General features: G+C 49.5%; 2 long non-coding RNA genes across 3 annotated transcripts; one reads left to right on the forward strand and one right to left on the reverse strand.

Annotated features, from left to right (window-relative positions):
* Nucleotides 1-3,822: 3,822 nt before the first annotated feature.
* On the reverse strand, nucleotides 3,823-4,693 carry LOC121025321 (uncharacterized). Its single transcript, XR_005788014.1, has 3 exons — nucleotides 4,556-4,693; nucleotides 4,348-4,408; nucleotides 3,823-4,261 (listed from the first exon to the last, which is right to left on the reverse strand). It is a non-coding gene; the product is annotated as an uncharacterized LOC121025321 (long non-coding RNA).
* A 1,650-nt stretch (nucleotides 4,694-6,343) lies between these two features.
* LOC121025320 (uncharacterized) lies at nucleotides 6,344-8,001 on the forward strand. Of its 2 annotated transcripts, none has more exons than XR_005788012.1 (3): nucleotides 6,344-6,641; nucleotides 7,084-7,212; nucleotides 7,718-8,001. It is a non-coding gene; the product is annotated as an uncharacterized LOC121025320 (long non-coding RNA). The 2 variants fall into 2 exon arrangements; XR_005788013.1 differs by having other exon boundaries at nucleotides 6,344-6,592.
* The last annotated feature ends 2,132 nt before the right edge of the window (nucleotides 8,002-10,133 follow it).

Below are 10,133 nucleotides of genomic sequence, written 5' to 3' on the forward strand. Positions count from 1 at the left end.
AAATAAAATAAATAAATAATAAAATAAATAAAATAATAATAAATATATATACATATATATATTTATAAAATTGTCTAATGGCTGCTGATCTCTTTACTCAGTCAGCATTTTGGTTGTCCCAATAACACGGACCCTACAGAGCTTCAGGGCAGGCATTCTCCAAAGGCCTTCTTCAACATAGGGATTACTATGACTCCGAATCAGGCCTATTTCCTTTCTTTTGTTTAGATGTCTTTGTATAAGTAAAGTCACAAATGGGCCAAAAAGCTCAATTTAAAGTTGCCAAGGAAGAATGAATCAACCTTTTTACTCACAGTCCCAATTTCCAGGAAAGCCAAACGTTCTTGAGCAATGGTCTTTCCCATTCCAGGAAGACACCAACCAGGAAGCTGCAAGAAATAACTCATTCATCAGATTGTACTGAGACATCGCCATTTCCCCCAGAGGACAGAGGAAGAATCTGGGGAGAAAGACATCTGATATGGTAGTGATGAGGTTTGGAGAAGTAGGGATCTGGAGCTGATGGCCAAGAAAGAATTCTTGAGATGTCTTTGATGCAAAAAGGTGATATTGTTAAAGCAAGGGGACAAGACCCCTGGGCAGAAAGTGCGGCACTGGGGTTGTAGAGTGACTAGTTATATACTAAGGACGTGGGGAAAGTTAAAGGCAAAAGGGAGGCCTCCAGAAGGACTTCCATACGCTAACGAAGGCTCATAAGATACTGGAGGCCTAGCTATCGTCAAGCTAAGGTTGTTTCGCTTAGTAAGGTATTCAAGTTAAGACAGGAGGGAGTTCCTGGAAGAATGTTATACTCTGTATTTGCTTCAAGTATTTGTCAATGGGCTGCGGGTTATCAGGAAATTTAATTTTACCTCCCGTTTCCTTTTTGCCTTTGTTCCCCACATCACTATAGTGGGGAGGGTGATGTTGGGTCTTCAGGAAACTGAGTCTATAGGTTTCTGGAGATTAGGCTATTGATAAGATTGCCTTTTTCTCACAATTTACTAGAACACTTGTAAACTGAAGGGACAGTGATCTCTATCAGTTAACCGTTTGTTTTTCCCTTTCCTTTGTTCTTGGGCAGCCAGGGGTGCCTGAGGAATACCAGACCTATCCACATATTCCCCCGGGCAGGAGGGGGGGGGTGCAGGTTGCAGGGGAGGGGGAGAAGGGGGAGGTGTCAGCTTGCCTGATGCTCCCTCATCAGTAGCTCGAGCTGCAGCAGCTCCACAGGCCATGGAAGAGGCACTTGTCCCTTTGATCTAATGACGCTTGGTTATTATTTTGCAGGGGTGTGGGCCATCATGTGAAGAGAGACAATCCAAAACTCGAAACTTACACAAAATGATGGACTGAATGTCCTTTCCAAGTCTCCCGGAGCATTGTCTAAGTTCACCTAAGGATCATTCAGTGCTCTAGGGAAATGAAATTGTGGGTTGACTCACTATTGATTGGGACCTAGACCCTGCTAAGAGTATATGTTTATTTGTAGAAAACTGATAAGTTGCAAATGATTTTTGTCAGGTAGACGATGCAAATGAATTCTGTCCAGTAGAACAGATAACCTTAAAGGTCATGGTTTCATTGCCCTGTAGGACATTAACCAGTCTTGTATCTAACTTTGCCTTCTTGTTCTACATTATTTATCCCACTGAGTAAACATTTACTATGCATCATGATTCTTCAGAAAAATAAATAATTCTTAGGGGCTGTTTTTCTGAAACAAGCTACCAGCTTCAAGAGAACAAAACCCATCTGAAAAGCCCAGCAATTCTGCTCCCTGCTGTTATCCACTAGGAGCCTTTGGGGTTGGCTACCCCAGCTGTTGCAAAAAGAAAAAAGAATAGAAGGGAAGACTCCATTGGTATTCAACTGCAGGAGATACTTTAAGAATATCTTCATCCTGTGAGAAAAAGCTATTTGTTTCAAGGCGGTGGGGGCGAGAGGGGTGGAGCCCCCATGTGGGGCATCCTCCAAAGGTCTAAACAGAATCTTATCTCTTTATCCAGTAACAGAGGCTGACGTAGTTAAACTGGGGCTCAGGCTAGCTACAGAATTGCTCACTCTACAGCGCTAGGGTATAAGGCCCCTGAGCACAGAGACTGGGCCTTTGTTCACCTCTGTGTCCCGAGGAAAGTCAAAAAATGGGATGCAAAGGGAAGATGTATGTATCTGCACTGAAGATCCAGTCTCATGATGACCCGCTACAAAAGGAAATGAGGGAACTTTGGGGGGTGATGGGGATGGTGGCTTGTCTGGAGGCAAATATTTGTCGAAAGTGATCAGCAGTACACTTCAAATGTGTGCATTTTAGTGTAGGTAAATAACACCCCAATAAAATTGATTTAAGAAGAAAAAAGCACTAATTGAGATTTCCAGTATCTTTGGGGTGCCTGGGTGGCTCAGTCGGTTAAGCGTCTGACTTCAGCTCAGGTCATGATCTCACAGTTTGTGAGTTCGAGCCCCACATCGGGCTCTGTGCTGACAGCTCAGAGCCCGGAGGGAGCCTGCTTAGGATTCTGTGTTTCACTTTCTCTCTGCCCCTTCCCCACTCGCGCTCTATCTCTCTCAAAAATAAACATTAAAAAAAATTTTTTAATTAAAAAAAAAAAAGATTTCCAGTATTTTTAAGATAGTCTGTGACTCATTCCAAGCGATGCCTGGTTTACAGAGGGCAGACTTCACTCTCCTGCTATTTTCAGAGTTTCTATTTGAAATGCAAACACTTACCAATAAACACAAATACTTTGGGAGACCTAGTGAAAGCAGAAGTCTTTTCTTACGGAATCACATTTAAGAACAAAAAAAACTAAGATTCATCATTTGGTATTAGTTGACCAATTGACCAATTGCCCTTGATTTCAGCCAACAACAAAACAAAACAAAACAAAACAAACAAACAAAAAAAACCCCACTAAATAATTGTGAAAATTCTAATTACAAAGAATGTTAACAATTATCTAGTGACCAGCCCATTCATTTAACAGATGTGGAAACTGAGGCCCAGCTAAGAAAGGACAATTGGGAAATGTGTTGTTCAGAGGTGATCCTTCCAGTCAGGGGTTAGATCTTTCCAGAAATCTTCCTCACTTCCTCTTGAATGGCAACCCAGTGATATTTCTGCAGATAGTCTCTTTGAGAAGCACTGGCAACAGAGAGACTTCCAATAATGAAGATAAAATGTCCTACACCTTTTAAAAAATGTCTAATGTCAAATTGGTCCAGGATACCCAGGATGAAGTTGTATTTTCAGTTATGTTTTCCTTAAATAAAATGGATTAGGGGCGCCTGGGTGGCTCAGTCAGTTGAGCGTCCGACTTCGACCTCAGCACAGGTCATGATCTCGCGGTCCGTGAGTTCGAGCCCCGTGTCGGGCTCTGTGCTGACAGCTCGGAGCCTGGAGCCTGCTTCTGATTCTGTGTCTCCCTCTCTCTCTGTACCCCCACTCGTGCTCTGTCTCTGTCACTCTCAAAAATGAATAAATGTTAAAAAAAATTTTTTAATGGATTCAAAGCCCTTTTTGAGATAATAAAGTCTCTGTCTTCGGCATTAAAAAAAATTAATCTAGTTTATTTTCTTCCACCGATTTTTATTTATTTTTTTTTAATTTTTTTTTCACGTTTATTTACTTTTGAGACAGAGAGAGAGACAGAGCATGAACGGGGGAGGGTCAGAGAGAGAGGGAGACACAGAATCGGAAACAGGCTCCAGGCTCTGAGCTGTCAGCACAGAGCCCGACGCGGGGCTCGAACTCACGAACTGCGAGATCATGACCTGAGCGGAAGTCGGCCGCTTAACTGACTGAGCCACCCAGGTGCCCCTCTTCCACCGATTTTTAAGATAAATATTTACACTTGCAACAGATGTTGCAAGGGTAGACTTCTTGCACAGATAGATCAAGACGTTTGTTTGTCTTCAGACCCTTGCCAAGAGTTAAGCAATCATTGAACATGGCATCACATCCACTTTGGTCCCCATGAAGAGTTTTAGCACACTCCTATCAAATACATACGATGTGAAAGACGCGGTGCTAAGCTAAGTGTGGGTGGAGAAGCCCCTGCAAGTGCTAGAAGGAAGGCGGACGGCAGGGGGTGAGGTGAGGGGTGGATTACAAACCTTAGGTGGTAGCGTTCATTCATTCATTCATTCATTCGTTCATTCATTCAACAAGTCTGGCTACGCTACGCTATGGCGTGCTCTCCTGAGCTGTTAAGACACTTCTAAACCACCAGAGGGGATGACTGTGGGGCCGAGGCTGGAGCTGCAGTAAGAAAGTGTGATGAGGGCTCTTTGCCAATTTCCATTCTGTTTTCCCAATTCAGAGGGAAATTTCCCATTGTTTCTCACCTGCTCCCAAGGCAACAGATGAGTTGCGAGCTGTTTACACTAGCAAGCAAGCTGTATTGATCTATAAACCAAGTAAAGCATATTAAAATGATTTCTTAGCAATAATCCTTTAACTAAGAACTTACATTTTGGATGCTGTAAGGGAAAATCATGCACTCCATCATGGCCCCCAGCAATGCCGAAGGCAAGAGCAGCGAGATAGGCTCACCTCAAGATTTAATCTTGATTCCAAACCTTTGCAGAGAGAACTGTTTCTTTCATAGCAACCTGGTATTTTCTCTCACCTGCAGGGGAGAGGAAACCCATATTCAGGCGACCCAGAAAAAAATAAAAATAAAATAAATAACCAAACAGGCTCAGCTGGAGAGGGTGGCCCTCTGGGGTATTCCTGACCCATCGCATCATACCCAGGCTTGGGGGTGGAGAGGGCAGACGCTTCTAGAATGCTTTAGCCCCATCTCAAGTTTCTGAATTAACATTCTTCAGGTCCTCTTTCCCCAGATCTTTAAGCACCCAAACAATCGGGAAGAAAGTGGTTTTTTTTTTTTTTAATGTTTGTTTATTTTTGAGAGACAGAGCAAGACAGAGTGCGAGCCGGAGCGAAGAAGAGAGAGAGGGCAACACAGAATCTGAAGCAGGCTCCAGGCTCTGAGCTGTCAGCACAGAGCCCATCGTGGGGCTCAAACTCATGAACCGTGAGAACATGACCTGAGCTGAAACCAAGAGCCAGACGCTCAACCCACTGAGCCACCCAGGTGCCCCAGGAAGGGTTGTTTTTTTTTTTTTTTTTTTGCTTTTTAAATGTTTATTTTTGAGAGAGAGAGAGAGAGAGAGAGCGCGTAAACGGGGAGAGGCAGAGAGACAGAGCATCTGAAGCAGGCTCTGTGCTGACACAGAACCCAACATGGGGCTCGACCCCACAAACTGAAATCATGACCTGAGCGGAAGTCCGATGCTCAACTGACTAAGCCACGCAGGTGCCCCAGGAAGGTTTTGAAGATAATGGCTACGTTAGGGATGAGCTTCTGCAGAATAAACACCATTCGCGACCGTTCTCTGAACAGATGCCCCAAGATGCTGAATAAGCAATATGACGTGAGGACAGGGGAAGGGAATCATGAGCTTTGTCTCCTTGGTTAGTCAAATTCTTCCAGCAAATCCCAATGAAAGAGCTCTTGCCACTGAGGACCATTCAATACAGGACTGCTGGTGCACAGGGGACAGCTTCCTCCCCCAAATCTCAAAGAGCTGCCCCCAAATGCCAACTAAAACAAAAAGCCCCATCCGAAGATCCTGGTTTACTTCAGGCCCTAATCCTTCCACATCTTTTACGTAATAAGGTAGAACTCTCGTCCTGGGACTGCGGGGCGAGAGCGCCTAGGTCAGACATCCAGACCCTTCCTGCCGCTTCATCTCTAAGGGAAGAATGAGACAGGTCTTGAGATGTATGCCCAAACCAGCTACTGTCCCTGCTCTCCAACCTGCCGCCCACTTCCAAGCCACGATTTTAAACTATGTTTAAAACGGACCATGGTGCAAAATACGCCTGGGCCTCACAGGTTCAGCGGATGAGAAAGACCCTTGAGGCCTGGAGGAGGAGACTCCGTGGGCGATGCCTAAGAAAGGGGCGGGGCCCGAGGCCAAGGCGGACTGAGGGCGTGGTGGACGTGGTGGGGCGTGGCGTCTACGAGGACTTGCTGGGCGTGGCAGGGTGAGGTGGGCGGGGCTGCGGGCGTGGGGCGTGGCTGGAGGACGCGGCGGTGACTTGCTGGGGCGTGGCGGGGCGTGGTAAGGTGGGGTGGGCGGGGCTGTGGGTGTGGGACAGGGGCGTGGCGGACGTGGCGGGGCGTGACGTCGGTAGGGACTTGTAGGGAGGGCGTGGGTGTAGGGGAGAAGCTGGGCAGGGCCGGACAGGGCCGGAGCTGGGCCGGGCGAGGGGGGCGGGGCCGGAGCTAGGCGGGGCTGAAGGGGCGGGGCCCAGCGGCCTTTGGCTGGATCTCACCCGGCAGTTGGCGCCGTTAGTCTCGCGGAGTCGAGCCTGTCGGTGTTCCTTGTTCTGAACGCCCGCCCTATCGCCATACAGTGGATAAACCGCTCTCTGGTTAGGGTGGGACAGACTGCAAGGAGGCCCCGCCTGGCCCGGCCTCCGGGTAGAGGGCACTGCTCAGGGCGCAGAAACCTGTTGAAGCCACGGCAGCAAGCCAGTGAGGAAACTGCTAGGACCCCCAGGCGAGGATGTAGGCAGGTGGAGAACGAGCCGGTTCATCCATGAAACTGTCCCAAGGGCTTACCGAGTGAGTTTCTGGTGAACGTTTTCACCGCTGAAGGCAGAAGAGGTTTGCCCTAGAAGACACCCCTCTTGGTTTGGGCCCACGTTTTTTGGGGGGGGGGAGCATGCATCTATCTCCCCACCTGGGGCCCCACAGCCCTCCCTCAGTGAAAGAAAGCAGGCAGCTCGAGAGGGTGGCAGTGTGCAGGGGTTGGCGAGGCTGGGAGGCCCCGACCCCGGGCCCTGGGCAGCCTGCACACCGCCCGCCGTCCCGGCCCGCGCCCCGGCCCACCGGGCCGGGTGGGATGCGCGGAACCCCTTCCAGGCACCCTTCTTTTCCTCGTCTGGGCCCTCCCAGGACCCTTTGCTTTCCAAACTGGAGCACTCTGCAGCCTCTATACTCCTTATTTGGCCTCTGAAGTCTCTGGAAGCCACCCTCATTATCGATCTGTCGTTTCTCCTGACAGGCCTGTGCACTTCTAAATTGCACAGCGAACCCGAGGTGGAGACTTGGGGAGAGTACCATACAAGCTGCCAGGAGGCTGGGGCCTGGCGCCTGCTCTGGAGTCTAGCTTCCTTCTGAAATACCCAGGAAGGTAATAAGGGGATCCCGTGCCCATCCGCGGCTCCTCCTTCAGCTCACACTCAGAGGTGGACTTTGAACCCCATTCCCCAGGCGTGGATGTCCCCCTCCTCTTCTCCCTGACCCTTCCCTTGGTGCCCATTTGCCCAATCTTGCCAGCCCCTCCCCCCCACCACCATTTCTCTGGTGCGGTTCTCCGTGCCTCCCCAGATCCCTTCCTTTGGCTGAGGGAGACTTCCAAGGGCAGGGGGTTCCCAGTCGGGATGGACTTGGTCTCCCCTTTTCTCTGTCTCCTACAGTTCTATTTACAGCTTTTTCCCCAGATGTTCTTGGCTCTTCTCTCTCCCTAAGATGATCCTGCTTTCACCATCTCTTGGCTCACCTCCTCGTGTTCCCTGTACCTTCCGTCTTTCCCTCAACCTTCCGCCGCCTCCTAGCCGTGAACAAGCGGGTTTTGTGTGCCGGCCATTGGGCACAGCTTGTTGTCATCCTTGATGTGTTTAAAACTCACTTTGCAGGTCTGCGAAGGATAAATAGTTCTCCACTTTTGTCTGAATTGTTCAAGGCCACGGAGCAACTCGTTAGAATCGGAGCCACAGTCAGGAGATCCATCTACACCTCAGTTGCTGTATGGAGGAAACCTCTTTTCTTGTCGTCGTCTTGCCTACAGTTCTTTTTCTCTCCTAGGATGGTTGTGGCACCTTGGAGACAGACCCAGGAGCCAAAGTCATAGAACAGGCCAGGGTCTGGCTACCTGTGGACCTCCTGTCCATGCCCATAACCAAAGACCACCAGGAACAAAGTTGGATTTGCTGATTTGTTGCCGACGACGTACGGGTGTAGCCGAGGAGTCCTGGGGCGTCTCAGTACGAAGGTGTCACAAGGGACTTATAACAGAACTTGTGTTAAAAACCCTAGGGGGGTGAAGTTTCAAGGAAGCGGGGGTTCATTCTGGACTGCATGCTTTCAGGAAGCACGATCCATTCTGTGATTGAGCATCTCAATTTTCATAGAGAAGCTGAGACAAAGGCAGAGCTAAAACTGCGGTTGGTAACCAGACAGCCATCGCTGGGGGGCGGGGGATGTTGGGTGGTTTTTGTGGTTCGCACAGTGGCCTTCATTTTGTCTGTGCTTAGACACAAGCGTGGAATAGTCCTGTTTGGTCAGGCCTTGTCTGATGGTGGCTATCCAAGAGACTGGCTCTGTTCAGGCCTAGCTGTGAGCACCTGGCTGATCAGAGCTAGCTGCCAGGGACTACTTTTCTCTTTCTCACTGCAAAGGCAAAGCCTTGACCTTCAAGGGCCAGCCTTCTGTCCATCCTAGTCTCATATCTTCATGTTGGGGTAAGGATCATCACACTGGAAAAGGAAGAGGGATGGACAAGAACAGGGAGGGGGAGTTTCCTGGGGGTGGGGGTGAAATAGCAGCCTAGCTTAGGGTGTTCATGACTCTGTGACTTGAACGGATCCAGGGTTCCCTTCCTCTATTGGAGGAAGCTCTGATAAAGAGGTGGGGGAGGGCAGTAAATGGCCATTCTTAGTACAGATAATCCTCACTTAGAAACACGATCCATTCTCTTCGGAAACCTAGGTGGAGTGATCATACGTCCCAATTTTCTGGTACATTCCTGCTCTCAAGTGTTACAACTACTCGATTACTGTGGATACAGTTTCGCTACATATTTTATAGAATCCGGATTTTTTAGTGAAGGGAATCCATTACTTGTCTGACCCTATGAGGAGCAGACAGCAAAATGGAATTCGAAGTGCAAGAGATTTATTAGGGGGAACACCTGTGAGGGATCAAGGGTTTGAGGGAGCAGGAGCCGGCAGGGGGAGCCCTCTGCAGTTCGGCGCAGGGTGGGGGGGTGGGGGGGGAGGGGACGCTTGTGCGGGCTGACCCGGGAGAGAGGGACTGGGTAGGGAGAACCACGGGCCGCAGTGCACTTCTGAGAAAATCTTGGCCAAGCCGCTGGGGACTCCCTATGTTTACCTGCCTCATCAGAGGAGTCCCCTTATTTAGCGGGACAGTGTGGCCTCGATGCCCCTGTCCTGCTCAGTCATTGGCCAGAGGCAGCGAGAGAAAGACTGGCCTCCTGTCCCTGGGGGGCAGCAGCCGAGGCTGGGGCTCTCTTGTAGACATCTGGGCCACCCCCCCCCCGGGGGGCCATACATTTCTTCAGTGGACAGTTCGCTTATTTTGAGCCATTGAACCAGTTTAAGTGCCCCCAGAAGCGGGCACCAGGATGGGATTAGACATGCAAGAGATTTATTGAGGGGAATGGCCGGCAGGATGAAGGGGGGAAAGAGAAGAGAGGGAAAAAAACCCACAAAACCCTACACGAATGTGATACAATCTGTGTACTACTGGTGAAATAAATTCACAGAAGAAGGTTGTTTTTTAAGCCTCTGTTAAGTCACGTGTGCTGAACTTTGGCGTGGGAAATACGGTTTCTTCATAAGCCATGGAATCTGATCCCTCAAACAAGGTCTGCCTCAATTATTTTTTGCACGGCTCTTTTTTGTGAGGGCTTCTCAGGTATCTACGGCTCCCCAACTTCTCAGTGGGGGGCAGGGGGTGGTTTTTGCCTTCCCCCAGGGGACATGTGGCAATGTCTGCAGACATTTGGGCTGTCACAGTGGAGTGGCTAGTGGGCAGAGGTCAGCTGCTTAAACATCCTGCCGTGGGCACACAGCAGCGCCTGTATAGCAAAGGCTCATCTGGCCTCAAATGTCAGTACCAAAGGTGAAGAACTCTCCCTTGCCGATCCTCTCTACCCTCTCACAAAGAAACTAGCCACGTGGGCCTAGTGGGGAGACCCCCAGAGCCTGGGACCTCCGGGATAGAGATGCAGCCCCGAATCAGCTCAGAGCAATGGAGCTGCGGGCAGCAAAAGACCTAACACAAGACCGTAGGAGAGAGACCCAGCATCCT

Source organism: Herpailurus yagouaroundi, unplaced genomic scaffold, assembly GCF_014898765.1.
Source record: "Herpailurus yagouaroundi ecotype Mexico unplaced genomic scaffold, PumYag 67613, whole genome shotgun sequence".
NCBI classification, from domain to species: Eukaryota; Metazoa; Chordata; class Mammalia; order Carnivora; family Felidae; genus Herpailurus; species Herpailurus yagouaroundi.